Source organism: Quercus lobata, chromosome 3 (assembly GCF_001633185.2).
Source record: "Quercus lobata isolate SW786 chromosome 3, ValleyOak3.0 Primary Assembly, whole genome shotgun sequence".
Lineage (NCBI taxonomy): Eukaryota > Viridiplantae > Streptophyta > Magnoliopsida > Fagales > Fagaceae > Quercus > Quercus lobata.
In genome coordinates this window covers 69,360,031-69,373,183 of record NC_044906.1, presented here as the reverse complement: position 1 = coordinate 69,373,183, position 13,153 = coordinate 69,360,031, and the positions used below count along the sequence as shown (strand labels likewise).

At 34.8% G+C, this 13,153-nt stretch overlaps 1 pseudogene; it reads left to right on the top strand.

Moving 5' to 3' along the window:
- Positions 1-3,008: 3,008 nt before the first annotated feature.
- LOC115978767 lies at positions 3,009-10,421 on the top strand (annotated as a pseudogene).
- Positions 10,422-13,153: the final 2,732 nt, after the last annotated feature.

Here is a 13,153-nt window from a genome sequence, read left to right as displayed (position 1 = left end):
CCGTTGATGCCACAAATCAACTTGATCAATCTTTGCACTAAAGCATTTGTTGCTTATGCTTGGTGTCAATCCAAAACAGTTGTCTGTTGTCCTTACACCAACACACATACAGTCACCTCCACCAACACACATACAGTCACCTCCTCCATCAAGTATCTCACATTCATACTTGGTGAAGAGAACATTCAGTCCATTGTCGCAAATTTGACTGATGCTGAGTAAATTTGCCTTCAGTCCATTAACGTACCAAACATCTTCAAAGACCGGTAACCCTAGAATGTCCACAGTTCCAATGCCTCTGATCACATATTTGCTTCCATCTCCAAAAGTGATCGTCCCAATCTTTCCTTCAAAGAGGGTCTTGAATAATCATTTGTTTCCTGTCATATGCCTGGAACAACCACTATCCAAATACCAAAGACAAGAATCACATGCCTTTAAGGCGGTTAAGGCAGTATAACACAAATAATTATTATCACATATGATAAGACCAAGACGTCCAAGGAAAGATTTAACAAAAACAACAAGTGACAAATACACAAAGTAAGCAAGTTGATAAATAAGCAAAAAGATTTTCCAAGAATCCATAACAACAGGGGTCAAGGATCAGCTCAGTGATCAAAAGATCAACAACAAGAGAGCAACCCGCTCTAATACCACTTGATGGTTTTTAGACCCTTTAAAACACAATTGGATTAACCTAGTTAATTAGCCAAGTTGTTACTTAGTCTAATTTAACAAATCTAGGTTATCACAATCACAACAATCATATCATGCATAGCAGCGGAAAATAAATAAGATAAAGATATGATCATCTAGGAAACCAAACCGGTAAAAACCTTGGGAGGATTTAACCTAGCTATCCTCAAGGTAAACCTGAATCCACTATCTTGAAAGAATCGAAGTTCATACAATAAGACTTACAAGCTCCCACGCTCGACTTCTTATTGCTACCCACCAGTAGAACTTACTGACACGACCACGTGCAAGCTCCGAATCCACGAACTCCTTCTTTCTTGGATTCACCACCAGATACAAGCACACCTGCTTGTGTTTCTTTAAGTTTCAATGGTAGCAACTGAGTTGATCATCAAGGTGTAGATAATATCTCCTCCTTGAAAACCCTAAATTTGTGTAAAGGAAAGCTCCTCTAGATCTCACAAGAGATTTACACAAACAGCAATATGAGCAATACTAAAACGTGGCTAGGGTTTGCCTTTTATACTTAGGACAAATTAGAAAACCCTAAATGTTTTAAACAAACTAGGGCTGAGTTGGAATTTTGCAGAAAAACGCATTCTGCCCGAGATTCGATCGATCGAGCCTGAGCTTCGATCCATCGAGCCAGGCCGAAATGCATAGTAACTTTTGCATCAGCTTGATTCCAACTTTACATAAAAGATACAACTTTGAGCAAGTCTAAACACTACTAAACATATTGTTTTGATCATGGTTTGCCAACAATATACATTAGAGTTCTAAATACATAAAAACCTAAGTCTTTAGAACCTAACAGTTTCAACAGCAAAAGATTTCGACAATGTACCTAAAAGATTTCGACAATGTAGGGTGTGTATGTTTGGATTGTAAATCAAATATTGTTTCAACAGCAAACAAAGAACAGAAAAAATGGGTTTTCCCGATTGGTGAGGAACACCAAAAAAATAAAAACACACAAAAAAATAAAAACAAAAACAAAAAACAAAAAACAAAAAAGTGAGAAATCTGTGAGTGAAGAAAGAACTGGTAGGTCTTTAGACAAAAACCCATTGACAAGCAAGGTGAAAGCTTCATTTCGAACCTGGATCTTGGAGTGATGGCTCGTGGCAACAGAAGCTCGATTAGTTGCTGGGTCTTGGAGTGCTGACAGTGGAGATGAGATCCTAGGAACGTGAAGCCCAACCGTGGATCTTCTGAGGCGTCAATGGAGATGAGGACTATGCGTGGGTTTGGTGTTCTGCTCTCAAGGAAGAGAAAGGATAAAGAAGGAAAGAGAGGAGCAACGGGAATATGATGTTCTCTCTCCTGATTTAAAAAATATTTATTTCGTACTTTGATCAGCTTTTTTTACAATCCAACACACACATACCAAACACATATTTTATATTTTTGAACACTGAAACATGTTATTTAAACCATGATACCAAGCACATTTTTTTGTTTTGTTTTATAAACACTAAAAACACATATTTCAACAACACTTTTTAAACCACAGTTTTCACATCTTTTTAAACAACAATTTTTGAACTCTATGACCAAATGGGCCCTAAGAGTCCCTACCTGACTTTTCCTACTGTCACACATTTTTTCAACTTTACAGCCCATATATTATATCAATTTACCTCCACACATTCTTATTCTTATCTTCCCCTTTCTTTTTCAGAGTTTCAAATTTTCAGATTTAGCCTCCTCCTTATCTTAGTTCGAACTCTCTATCTCAGTTTGAACTTTCAGTCTCTCAACCTTGTTTTGCAGCATCAAAGAATCTCTATTTTCAGTGATGGTGGTAACGTGGCTCCCTTTTTTTTTTTTTTTCCTCTCTCGAAACTTTTTAATTCAAAACATTTACTGGCTGATATCAATTTTCCCATCAAAAGAAGGAACCGTGTGAACCTCAAAAACCAGCCATAGTTCTCAAAACCGTACGGTTTGACCTCGGTTTGGACAGTTTCATACATTTTTCTTGTATAGAGGTTCTCAAGGTTAAAAGAACCGGAATTGAGAGAGGTTCACAGTTAACCGGGTTGGACTGTACGGTCCAGTCTGAGTTTGAAAACCATGCTTTCATGTAGAAATAACCTTAGCCAACATGTCTGCTCGCTATTCATTAGGAATTTTCCACGGAGAAACATAAGCTACATGCTACAAGGATTGTCCTCAACATGTGTGTGAATATAAATAGATGCAGAGAGAGAGAGAGAGAGAGAGAGAGAGAGTACTTACATCAAAGGTGTTCTCTTACACTCCCTAAAGAAAACTATAGCTCACTATTGCTAAATTTGGTGCTGCAATAAAAGGCTAAAAAAAACCATGAAATTTGGGAAGGAATTCACAGCACAAATGGTGCCTGAATGGCAAGAAGCATACATGGATTACAATCAACTTAAATCCCTTTTGAAAGAAATCCAACGCTTCAAGCAAAGAACCAAGCCACCAGCAATCCCAGCTGGCCTAAACGAAAGCTCACACTTTATAGAGCTTTTAGTGGCTTAACACAAAGATACAACCACCCCACAAGCCCATCATCAGCTTCTGATGACATTGAAAGCCAAACCATTCTTGTCAATTCTGTGAACCATGGTGGCTCGCAAAGTTATCAAACTACGTTTCTCATGTCCTCCGATGAAGGTGGTGAGTATGAATTGGTTTACTTTAGGAGACTTGATGATGAATTAAATAAAGTGAACAAGTTTTACAAGGCTAGAGTGGATGAGGTGATGAAGGAAGCAGCTATGCTGAACAAGCAAATGGATGCTTAGATTGCTTTTAGGATCAAAGTGGAGAAACCTGAAGGAGTTTTTGATAGGTCTGGGGAGATGACTCGTCTTGCTTCTGATGTTGCTGCTTCAACACCAAAAAGGGCCAGATCAAGCATTAGTAAGTTTTTGAAGCTTTTTCATATGGTTGTTGTGTGCTTGGGAAAAAGTAATTGGCTTCTTGTTTTTGTTTTTATTTATTTATTTAATTTTTTTTTTTGTGTCTCTGGCTTAATTTAAAAAACCATAATTGTCTTTTTGAAAATAAACTAACTTTTATCTTTGTTATCTCATATTTAATAAATAAGTTATTGAAAATCATGGCATACTAAATACTGTTGCTAATATTACACAGGTTGAAAAATTGCTAAAATTACTATCAATTTTGCTATAAAAAAAATGTAAAAATTAAACTGACAATGAACTTAATTGATGTCCATATGGTAATAAATAAAATTTTGAATTATTACTTTTAAAATTCGATGCATTACTAAAATAGTGGCAAGTTAGGACTATGCTTCACAAGTTTGATATTCATAACGAGGCTAAGTATATCAAAGTTTTTGTAAAAACTTATATCAATAAGTAGAAATTTGCAATATAACTAAACTAAATTTTCCATGAGCAGGAAGAATACCCATGCCCATGGATGTGATTGAAGAGGGTCTGAGCAGCCATGGACCATCATCAGATGAATCAAGTGATGATAAAGATGACAAAGAGAATGAAATTGTGAACCCAAAGGTTCGAGAACAGAAGCCAAAGAACCTGAAGGCCAATAGACCAGCTCCTCTTGAAATACTTAGTCATGTGAAAATGAACAACACTCTAAAGACTCCTCGTTCAACCATTAAGGGCTTACTCAAGCACCCTATGCATACAGAGCTGAATTACACTAGGGAAAATTTGAGGAAAGTTGAAGATCAACTTAAGCCAGCTTTTGTTGAATTTTACCAGAAGCTTAGGCTCCTAAAGAACTACAGGTACTAGATGGAAGTTTATTATTAAATTTGGTTGGGTTTGCTTATCTTTCTTTCTGAAAGTTCAAAAACGTGTATAAACCCCTTTGAACGTTTAGACCCCCAAATTACAATTTAACCAATTCAAGCAATATGTCAAACAACAAGTATGCGGAAACTTAACATAAGCTATAATGTGGAATTGGTTAAAAACTATCTAAGCCAAAACAAAACACAATCCACAGCAGATAATAAAAAGGCAAAGATAGAGAGGAAGGAAGATGCAAACACAAAGACAACACGCGATGTGTTATCGAAGAGGAAACCGAAGCCCTCGGTGTAAAACCTCTCTGCCGCCCTCCAAGCGGTAAACAATCCACTAGAAAATACAGTTGGGATACATGGACAGCAATAGACCCTCCAAGCCTAATCTACCCAGTGCACCTAAGCCCTCCAAGCTTCTTGCTCCAACGAGGTTGCGCCGAACCTTTTTCTTTTCTAGCTTCCCGGATTCCGCTACTGGTAGCATCAACCAATCTTCCTAACTGCTTCCCAGAAATCCAAATAGCTCTCTCACAGTAGTGATAATGGTGAGAAATCAGGTTTGGTATAATGCCTCTCAAGGATTTGACAATGGAGAGGAAGAGAGTTGAGGAATTTGAAGAGACTCTAATGTATAGATGTGGGTGAATCAATCTTGTTTTTCTTTAGGGTTTCTCTCTCAAAATTCTCTCTGGAAGCTCTCTTACAATCGTGGGTAAAAGGGGTATTTATACTGGAGTGGGAGAGGAATGTGAAACGTCAGGTTTTACAAAACAGGGGTGGCTCGCGGCTTGACCTCGCGGCTTGACTAAGTCGCGAGATCCAGTCGCGAGATAACCGTATGGCCAGTTGTCCTGTTTTGTCCTGTAGTGCTCCAGCTTGCATGACTGTTCACTTTCCAGCATGCTTGGCACGTGTGCTGCGTCTGGCGGCTTGCAGCCGTGAGTCACCCGCGAGGCCAAGCCGCGAGTCTCTGTTTTCTTGCACACTCTTGAGCAATCTTCACTCTATCTCACTCACTACCCTTACATCAAACTCACCTAAATACATGGTTACTAAATGCTGAATTACAAGCAAATTTGGCACGGAATAAAGCCAATTAGATGGTTGAATAAATTCAACCTTACACTTTCAAATGAATGCAGTTAATCATATTGCTTTGGATGATACAACTTCTTGAATACACTGGCATTTTCAAAGATCATGAAGAAATATGATAAGGTATTTCCCCTCTCAAAGAAATATATGTAGTGTGCATTCGAATGAGAATGAGAACTTTGCTAATTTGCTTATTTTTTGAAAGTTGGTGTAACTATAGTCGTACATAAAAAATAGTGAGATTTTAAAAAGCTGTATAATGATATTTACAATTAAAACTAAAAGAAAAAAAAAAAAATTTCTAGCAAACAGACGCTACTCTTATTCCTAGGGTTTGGACATTGATTTTGGTTCTTACATTTTGAGTTTAACATTTCAGATCACTTCAAGGAAAGCATCAAAATCTTACATGAAAATGGTGGATAACTCCTACTTTGGTAGCTCTGATGAGGTAAAATTTCTCTATTCATTTGCAAACTACAATAAAGGGGAAACCATATTATTCATTCTTAAAACCACTCAAACTTTAGGTTTTGTTTATAGAAGGGTTGCTATGTCAAGTGCTTTCCTTCTAATCTGATATGCCATTTGCCATTACAAATTACCAAACTTATGGAAAGGGTTGAAGCTACATTCATCAAACATTTCTCCAATTCTAACCGCACTGATGGCATGAAAATCTTAAGACCCCAGGCAATAAGAGAAAGACATAAGATAACATTTTCCACTGGTAAGGAATTTTTTTAGTATGAATCAAACTTCATAACAATGAATTGGGACCAATTTTGATATCAATTTCTTTCCCTCCAATTTTTTGGTTGGCTGCTCTGTAGCTCTAATGTTAGCCCTTATTTCAATTGTCCATGCGCGCAAACTCATGGCTAAGAAAGAGGCAATATAGGACATGGACAATGTGTTTCCCCTTTACAGGTATTTTTCTTCTTAAACTAAATTTGTAGAATTATCTGCTCTGATACCATAATAAAATGTCGTGTTTTCTAAAATCTTAAATTAATAAACTAATGGAAAACGATGAATTTAATCATTATTTTAACATAACAGAGCAAGACATTCTAGTATTAAGTCGTATTAAGTCGTTTTAGCTGATCAATGTATAACTCTTTTGTTCACATGTTGAACTCTTTGCAGCTTTTTTGGCTTTATAGTTTTGCACATGATTACATTTGCTGCCAATATATACTTCTAGAGGCGATACCAGGTCAATTATTCCTTCATATTTGGATTCAAGCAAGGATCTAAGTTGAGGCATCTAGAAGTTCTCCTCCTTAGTTTTGGTCTTGCAGTGCTAGCATTAACCTGTGTGCTCTTTAACCTTGCAGTACCGCACAAGTCGTTTCTTCTTCCTTACATGTGTCTTTCACTGTATTTGTGCTCCTTTGTACAAGGTAAATATTGGTCAAGAACTCATAATGCACAAGATTAGTAAGTTGAACTGGGGTGGTTGAGCATGAAGTATGAACGTTTGAGAATTTCTTTCTACTGCAGGTGACACCTCTAGATTTCTTCTTGGCAGATCAGTTCACTAGCCAGGTTGGTAAATTGTTGCATGTTGTTTATCAATTATCACCCAAGAATAACACTACAATTACCACGCATTTTACTATATAATCCTTATAAATTGATTGTCAACTTTTAAAATACAAAAAAAATGAATAATAAAATTATAATGATAATAATAATAACTAAGAAATCAATTTACAATGTTATTAACATAGCACCAATCCCATTCATTATTTGTTCGTAAACTGTTTGTAGTAAAATTGTTAGTAGCTTCACTAATCTCTTGTCTATCAAGAAGTTGATGATATTGATAATTTTTTTCCTACTTTTGTTGCAGGTGCAAGCCTTCAGAAGTTTGGAGTTTTACATTTGCTACTTTGGTTGGGGAGACTTCAAGCAGAGGCTTCACAACTGTGAAGCAAGCAATGTATACAATACTTTCCTTTTTGTTAGGTTCTAAAGTTTAGGATTTTATGTATTTAGAACTCTAATGTGTATTGTTGGCAAACCATGATCAAACCAATGTGTTTAGAAGTGTTTTAAGCTAGCTCAAAGTTGTGTGTCAATGTAAAGTTGGAATCGAGTTAAAATAGGAGGCATTGTGCCTTTCGGCCTGGCTCGATCGATCGAAGCTTAGGCTCGACCCGATTTTATGTATTTAGAACTCTAATGTGTATTGTTGGCAAACCATGATCAAAACAATGTGTTTAGAAATGTTTTAAGCTAGCTCAAAGTTGTGTGTCAATGTAAAGTTGGAATCGAGTTAAAGCAGGAGGCATTGTGCCTTTCGGCCTGGCTCGATCGATTGAAGCTTAGGCTCGACCGATCGAAGCTCGGGCAAAATGCTTTTCTGCAGATTCGTCCAACTCAGCCTTATTTGTTTTAAAACGTTTTTAGGGTTTCTTATTTGTCCTAAGTATAAAAGGCAAACCCTAGCCACGTTTTAGTGTTGCTCATATTTGCGGTTTGTGTAAATCTCTTGTGAGATCTAGAGGAGCTTTCCTTTACACAAACTTAGGGTTTTCAAGGAGAAGATTTATCTACACCTTGATGATCAATTCAGTTATTGCCATTGAAGCTTAAAAGATACACAAGCGGGTGTACTTGTAGCTGGTGGGAATCCAAGAAAGAAGGAGTCCGTGGATTCGGAGTTTGCACGTGGTCGTGTCAGTAAGTTCTACTGGTTGGTAGCAATAAGAAGTCGAGCGTGGGGGCTTGTAAGTCTTATTGTATGAACTTCGATTCTTTCAAGATAGTGGATTCAAGTTTACCTTGAGGATAGCTAGGTCAAATCCTCCCCAGGTTTTTACCGGTTTGGTTTCCTGGGTGATCATATCTTGTGTTATTTATTTTCCGCTGCTTTGCATGATTTGATCTTTTATTTTGTGTTAACCTAGACTTGTTTAATTGGACTAAATAACAACTTGGCTAATTACCTAGGTTTAATCAATTGTTTAAGGGGTCTAAAAACTGTCACTTTTCATTGTTGCTCTAATTCCATACTGGTCTCGACTCCTTCAGGTACCTAGACATTTCTTCCGGTGCAATAATTTTAGGGATAAAAAAAAAAAAAATCAAAACCATTATGGTATCATTAATTTGTAATTGGCGCATGCTAAAAGTGGTGTTAGTGGTAAAGTAATGTAAAACAGTAAAAGTGACATTGCACCAATTATAATTTGAAATTTAAGAGAGTAGTGAAAAGTTTTATGAAAGCCTTTTGTGACGTCTCTAATACTGCTCTTCTTCTGCTACTACAAATTGAATGATAATTGCTTGATGGACATACTTAATTCCCTTTTCTTTTTCAGTGCCTTAGGCATCTGTTTGAAGAGAAAGATCCTATGCAAGGATATAATGGCATTAAATATTTTCTGACTATAGTGGCTGTTAGCTTGAGGACTGCTTATAGTCTTAACAAGGGAATGGGTTGGAAAAGTTTAGCTTGGATTTCCTCAGTCATTGCAGCAATGGTTTCTACATACTGGGACCTGGTTATAGATTGGGGGCTTCTTGAACGTCGATCTAAGAACCGCTGGTTGAGAGACAAGCTCTTAATCTATAACAAAAGTGTATATTTTGGAGCCATGGTGAGTCACAAAATAACTTTTAACATCTAAATAGCTTTTGATTGATGTTATTTATTTTAAAACTTAAAATAAACATAAAATGTGCATAAAGAAATATATAAATATATATATATATATATATATTTATATTTATATATATTAATTATTAATTATTAATTATCTCATTCCCTTTGTCTCATGTCCTAAGTTTTCAAAAATTATTGTGTTACAGTATCCTGTGTCAGTGTCCATGTCTATGTACGTGTGCATGCTTCTTAGCTGTTATCAACATCTAAAAGAGTAATACTACTAATTTTAACTTCATGACCATGCAGGTGTTGAATGTGTTGCTGAGATTTGCATGGATGCAGACTGTATTGGGTTTGAAAGCAAGGTTTTCAGACCCGGACCGTTCATTGAACTGTAAAAGAGAGAGGTTCAAGGTTTTTGAGGTCGAACCAAGGTCAAACCGAGGTCGAACAATGATGACGTCATAATTAATTTAATAATTAATTAAAGCCTAAGTATAGATATTAAATTTATAAAACTAGCAAAATTGACTAATATATCTATATATGTGAGGGAAATTTAATGATTTTCAAGCATATATTTAATAATTAAATAAGAAATTTAATAAAATAAAATAATAACCATGAAAACATTAAAATTTATGATTAATTTTTGAAGTTGAATATCTTTGAATGATTTTAATTATAATTTTTTTTTATTCCTTGTAAGAGATGGATAATTTAATTAAGTAAAATAAAATTGTGTTAAGTTGTATTTTAAAAAAAAAAAAAAATTGGTAAGGGGTTAGACCGCACAGTTCTTGCCACCGGTTCGTGCGGTCCAACCCCAGTTTTAGGGGTTCATGGAATTAACAAAAAATCCGGTTCTTTATGCTTAAAAAACTAGTTTTCATCCCGGTTCTTGGTTTTCACGGTCCGACCTCCCGGTCCGGTCTGGGTCTAAAAACCTTGTTTGAAAGTGTCTTTCTTACATACGAAGTCCTTAGTAGCCATTGTAGCTAGCCTAGAGATCATTCGTCGTGGCATGTGGAATTTCTTTAGGTAACAATAATTTTAATGAGTCATTTTGGTACAAAAACTTCTTTATTTTTTGTGATAAACCTAAATTTCTATGCGTAATTGATCAGATTGGAGAATGAACATTTGAACAATGTTAGCAAGTACCGAGCTTTCAAGTTTGTGCCACTATCCTTTAACTACGATGAAGATGAAGATAAAGATGAATAGGCTATTTCAACTTTCTACATTTTTTTGAGAGAAGAGAAGAGAAGAGAAGAGAAATATATATATTAGACTAAAGAGAAATAAGAACATTCAAATTTTCTAGAAAACAATAGCAGAATTTATTTTATTTTATTTTATTTTTTTGGGAGATGCTGAGAATTGAGATGTAGACTACATTATGTAGTCGCAATAATTTTTTTTGTGAAGGAAGTCCATGATCGTGAGAGTCTCACATAATGTTTTTATGTTGATAAATTCAATTTTTATGTTTTTTTCCTGAATAATAGTAGATTTTAATCTTATTTTAATTTTTATTACAAGAACCTTAATTTTTGGAATTTACCTGCTGACCTCATAAAACGAGTTGTAACAAAAAAATTGCTTTTGTTAATTAAAAGTTGTTCTACACTACTATCAATGCAGGCCTCCCTCGATACAGTATGACATTAGCATATACTTCTTGTTCAATTTTTTCTTGAAATCTTTTAGCTTTTTTATTGAAGAATTTTACTTATTAATTGTTGTTGAGATCTCTTTTATTTTATTTATTCTTTCAAAAAGTTCAAAGGCTAACTTTTATATATTGTGAATGTTATTGATAGATTTTAAAAAACACGAACACTTCATTTGAAGTGACGTAAGTATTGTTCCAATTCAATTTGTTCAACATGTGTAATGAGTAATGACTTCCTAGACAACGTACATGGGACGACATTCATTACCTTGGTTATTATTTTTGTCCATTCTTGTACAATTGCCACGCAACAACTAGGAAGTCTTTACCACTCTAAAAAGAACAAACTTACGTCCATTCTCCAATCGTTATTCTGCATTTATTCAACCCTGCTCCCAAGCAACGTACACATACAATTCATATTGTGTCAGTTTCAATCATTGTCATTTCTTGTACACTGATAGTGAAACAATTTGAACATTTTTTTTGGTCACAGGTCACTATAAAAGTCGATAAGTCCGACGTGATAACCACCACGAGTTTAACAATAATAAAGTCTTTGTCCATCTTATTATAAATGGATTGAGACTAAAATCCTTATTTTGTATATATTCAATCCATCCTAGCTAGGAATTTGTTCTTGGGGATTAAGGACGTCGAATAAAAAATTGATGACTAAGGGGTGTTTGGTTTGTCAATTTTCATAACTCATATCTCTAATTCCATAACTCATAGCTCAAAAATGGTGGGACCTATAGCAAAAAGGTTGTTTGGAAAGTCCATAATTCTATTTCCATCACTCAATTCTCTGATTTTTGAGTTATGGTAACTGAAAACAAATTTTGGCTGTTTTCAGTTTCCATAACTCATAATTCAATGACAATATTGTAATTAAACACATATAGAGGACCCACAAACAGGACCCAGCCGCAGCTTTTGACCACTTTTGACTTTTTTTTTTTTTTTTTCCTTTCTTCTCCTGGGTTGGTTGTTTGGTTCTTTTTTTTTTTTTTTCACTGGTTCGGTCTTCATGTTCTGGTTTTTTTTTTTTTTTTTTTAACTGGTTCGGTGATATTGAATGAAAAAAAAAAAAAAAAAAACTGTACCATATGACAGGTATGGGACCCACAAAGAGTATGAAAAATATTGAGTGATGACAAGTGAGTGATGGTGCCAAATGGGTAGGGTATTTTGAATGATGAGTGATGAGTAATGAGTGATGAGTAATGAGTGATGAGTGATGAGTAACGGAAATTGAGTGATGGAAATTGAGTGATGAAAAAAAGTAAACCAAACATGGCCTAAAGTTTTTTGTTTTTATTTTATTTTTCCCTTTTTGGTATATATTAGTCGCTAACCCATGTGATGCATGGGAAAGTTCTTAGAAATGCTAAATATTTTTTTTTAATCAAATTAAATGCATTTTTTGTCAAGTTGAGAGAAATTTAGTCAACTTAAATGAACCTTTTCGCTTTGGATTATAAGGAATAACTCACACAAAAAGGAATATACAAATTTCATTAGGATTTGAGCTGATCAACCAAGGTAGGTGTGCGATGCACGGGAAAGTTCTTAGAAATACTAAATATATTTTTTTAATAAAATTAAATGCATTTTTTGTCAAGTTGAGAGAAATTTAGTCAACTTAAATGAACCTTTTTCGCTTTGAATTTTAAGGAATAACTCACACAAAAAGGAATATACAAATTTCATTAGGATTTGAGCTGGTCAACCAAGGTAGGTGTGTGTGTCTATATATATATATAGTGACCTTGTCAAATATTTCTTAATCTGCCAACAAAGCAAATTATTGCTCATTTGAAGCAATTTACAATGTTCATTCTAGGTAGAAGCTTACATACTTTTTGTTGTTGTGATTTACAATTTGAGTAGATGAAAAATAATATGATGTTCTATCACTGGTTATTGCCTTCACAACAAAAAGGGTAAAATTTCAAATCAAAAGATTGCATATCACATTTAAAAGAAACACTAATAGAAAGTAAAATATATGACATGCACTAATAACAAATAAATCATAATATTCAAAGAGTTTTGTAAATCAACAACAAAATCTTATTAAATTGCTGGGGGTAGCTTCACTAACTATATTTTATCAATAAAAATAATTTTCTTCATAAGACTTGTTTAAGTTATCATATTAAATATGAGAAAACATGTGCAAGCATATTGTTGTTGACTCTACACTGTATCACAAAGAGTCTCTCTTGGATTGCTTAATTCTTCTCTGTGCTCCACAACTAAAGCTCCCCCATCATAA